Here is a 3919-nt window from a genome sequence, read left to right as displayed (position 1 = left end):
TGCAGAAGTAAGAACTATAGAGCATTGGAGGGCTCAAGAGAGTAAGGGGAAGAAACCATGGTTTCCACAACCAGGGCTTATCTTACACGATTGTATTTCAGGTAGGGTTATAAACTTCTTTGGTATCTCATTCGCTCCCATCTCTTTGGTTGCTCTAACATTCCATCCTTGGTTATTCACTTCTTTGGTATTTTAGGTATGGTTATTCACTTCTATGGTGTTTCATTCACTCCCATTTGTTTGGTTGCTCTAACATTCCATGCTTGTGTAGGTTGAATATAGTACAGATCTAAAGAAGGCACTTGATAAGATATCTAGCAAAGTACCTGTGGAACAAAGGGCCCAAAGCATAGGGTCTAGATACAAAAAAGAATAGCTGCAGGATGGGAAAGGCTACATATGTTTTTTAACACTTCAAAACATTTATTTCCAATCTTTTATGGCTGGTATGCAGTGATGCAACAACAGTGAACTCGATCTGAAGTTCTTTTCATGTTTGGAATGCTTGCATAGGTGCTTAACTATATAGACCCAAGTTTGGGTGAGAGATGGTTAGAGAAGATGTTTGGTCTATGGTTTGAAGGAGCAGATTCGTGTGTGACATTGGAAAAATTGTAGCTCATTGCAAAGTCTAACTTGAGACTAGAAAAGAAGACAATTTTACTTTCCCTATTGTTAGAGGCCACTAAAGCTACACAAGAAATGTATTTCATGCCAGTTGGAGACTTGGAATATAGATTGTGAGTTGTTGTTATCATATGATTTCTTGATTTATTTTTAGTGCTTCAATGGTGGAAGAGAACCAATTTTGTATTGAGAGAGTAATTCTTCTCTGAATTCATGAACAGATGGATAAGTAGAGAGATTTTCTTGGAGAGAGTTGAAACAATGGCTATCAAAGTAATTTTTGACTTGAGCAATGTCACCACCATGGGAGTCTCGTTGGAGACTCCAAAGCATTATACTATACAACAATATATGGAAGACATTAAGCTGAAAGGGACAAAACACATGTTCATGGCATTGAGATCAAAAGAGGTGAAGATTGATGCTAAGAGTGGCAAGAAGGGAGCGTGTCTTTCTGAACTTGACATGGTTGCACGCAGGGTGGTTTTTAGGTATGCTACTTTCTCTTGTGCTTATGTCCATTTTGATTTATATGTTGGCATGTTTGCTTCGTTGAGCTTCTTGGTTGTCAAATTGATTCATGTACATGTGCTTTGTGAATGGATTTCATTTCTTTTTTGCATGTTGGTTGAAAGGTATCTTGCACATTTGGTAAAGGAGAAGAAGATACCTGAAATTCCCAATTTATGCAAGAACTGGCTAGAAGTTGGACATAATGCACGTATTTATCCATCTGCCATGCATAGTCTCTCTCAGTGGGAGCTAGAAAACTGTCCTTGGTGGATTGAATTCCCTAAAGGACAAGTACTAGTTAGGGAGAGGAATTTGTTCAAAACATATGGTTCAAGAAAAGGCAAAGAAGAAGTTGTGGATAAAGGAAAGGAAAACTCTAGGAGGTTGAGAAAAGACAAAGAGAAGAACCACCTAAAGAGAAAGGAAGGATATTTAATTTTTTTGTTCATTGAAAGGATTTGGACACTATGCTTTTGTTAATGTTTTTTGTCTGTTTAGATGCAGTGCCACTCAGCCCCTCCAGACATGATAGCGATGACATAGAGGTTGCGATTGATCATCTAGTTTTCTAATATGTCAGGTTTTATTGCTTGAAAAAAACGTTTGAGTGTGACTAAAATAGTTTTTCATCTTAGGTGCAAAGTCTTTTGAAAAGGTTGTATAGAAATATGTGTTTCACAAACCACAATCTCCTGATGTTACATTTGTATGTGGTATCACACCCTTATATGCATGCATGGTTGGTGATTAATATAACCATGGGCATGGACTTCACACAGGGAAAGAAAAATGACAGATATGCTATCCTCCATGACTTTTTTGTGACATTGGTTAGTCTAGAGAGGACCACTTGAGGATGGGTAAGAAGGTAAAATGGATTGCAGATTTTATTTTGATTGATTTTCCCATTGGAAACCCAGTGGAGGAGAGGGGTCCCACCGTAGTGTGGAATGTGTTGTTGGAGGAGCACGTTCATCATGGGCTAGCAGTTGTAGCCACATCTTTGTTTGATAGTGGCTAGTTGGCATGCATATGTCCTATGGCTAGTAAGATGTACTAGCTTTACTTGAATTGTATGTATTTTATTTTATTTTAATTGGCTCAAGATTGAATTATTTTACTGTAGGATATTGTGTGGCTTGGATGGAGAGTTTTGCTTATGTTCAGGGATTGGAAGTTGCGAGGCGTATCATCATTCATGACAAACTTCCATATGGATATTGGAAAGAACGGGGCATATCTCATAAGGTAAAGCAATACATTCAATATTTTCTGACCTTTCGATGCTTTTTTTCAAGTGTTGCTACATATTGTAAAAATGGTATGTTGTGGATTTTAAATAAATGCTTTCATTTAAGTTTATTTTTTATTTTTTTTGAACCATGTTGTGATTCGATGCTATGATGCTTGCAGATCTGCTTCATTTCTCTAGTTTGAAAATTTGTATTCTTGTTATGCTTGAAATTTTGTATTCTTATTATGCAGATGCATGTATCACTATTGGCTCTGCTTTGTAGAGCCAAGAAGAATCCACTTGTATTTTGGGATGAGAGTGCACCTTTCTTTCAGAGGCTTTCGATCGATCCTTTGGATGATTTGTCGATGCACTATGTACTTGTAGCTGAGAGGACAACCTTACCGATGTCCTCTCATGTAGCCCGAGGTGGTCTAGAAAGGAGTAGCTTTTTAATTGGGTGCCTTCTATCTCTATTGTGTATTCCAGGTGGGCTTGTGTTGGAGATGGGTTATGGCATAGTTCCTTTAATGCGTGCATGTCAGGCTAGTGGCATAGCTCCTTTGATGCGTGCATGTCAGGCTAGTGGTAGGCCATGCTTCTCTTTTGATTTTGATAGCAGTATTGTGGTGGCTAACATTGTTGAGCCACTTGTAGTGGACCATTTTGGCAAAAGGGTGAGGTTAGAGCATGACAGATATGGGCAAGAGGATAGAGTGAACCCTCTCCCAAATCCTTTTGATGAGTAGTATGTTGCTGATCCTATTTCTTTTTTGACAGACATTTGGATTCTTCATATGATTTACTTTTACGCTCTATTTATGTGCATGTGTAATCTAAATCAAATATGACATTCATGGGTACCTGCTAATATTAAAAGTTCATCTTGTGAGCACCATGAATGACTTTCCCACTTTGACTTACTATGGTTTTAAATGTATGTTTGGTTGTAGTACATTGCCATGCTATACAAAAGAAATGGCAAAGTTCATTGGGAAGCAACTGAAGATATGATAAGAGGAATTCATAGGCAAAAACCACACAACTTCTTTGTTGATGATGAATGTGAGGAAAGAATACCTAGCTCTTCCTACGAAAGCAATAGGAAAGAGCCAACATTTGGCATCACTGTCGGGGAGACTAGCATCTCAAGTAGTGAGTAAACATACGTAGGTATGTGTAAAACAACAAACTACTTCGAACTTTCACGAACATAACACTCAAGGGCAAGGAGAGTAAAATTTTTTTCCATTTCTAGCCAAACATATCAACCCCAAGCATCAACCTTGGGTTACTACCTTAAGAAATTTTCTTTATTTCTTAAATAGAAGCCACATGATATACAATCAGGCTAGGTACTGGACACAAATGCATAGAGCTTGCAATTTCAATCATTTTACCTTTTTTTAGAAAAGCAAACCGAGCTATCCATAAAGAGTTACGGCTCGGGAAGTGTTTAGGGTTAAACCCTAAACCGAAACCCTAAACCTAAAATCAAAACCTATAAAAACCAACTCCACCCCCTCATTCTTCATCTTTCACTTT

General features: G+C 37.9%; 1 long non-coding RNA gene across 1 annotated transcript; it reads left to right on the top strand.

The window, feature by feature from the left end:
* The first annotated feature begins 2078 nt into the window (after positions 1-2078).
* Positions 2079-2896, top strand: LOC147897986 (uncharacterized). The gene is made up of 4 exons (XR_015541652.1): positions 2079-2186; positions 2267-2388; positions 2626-2751; positions 2864-2896. It is a non-coding gene; the product is annotated as an uncharacterized LOC147897986 (long non-coding RNA).
* The last annotated feature ends 1023 nt before the right edge of the window (positions 2897-3919 follow it).

This window comes from Dipteris shenzhenensis, chromosome 10 (assembly GCF_047967505.1).
Source record: "Dipteris shenzhenensis isolate YYH24624 ecotype China chromosome 10, Dip_SZ_1.0, whole genome shotgun sequence".
Taxonomy (NCBI): Eukaryota; Viridiplantae; Streptophyta; class Polypodiopsida; order Gleicheniales; family Dipteridaceae; genus Dipteris; species Dipteris shenzhenensis.
Note: the sequence above shows the minus strand (reverse complement) of the source record. Positions and strands in the feature narration are given on the sequence as shown.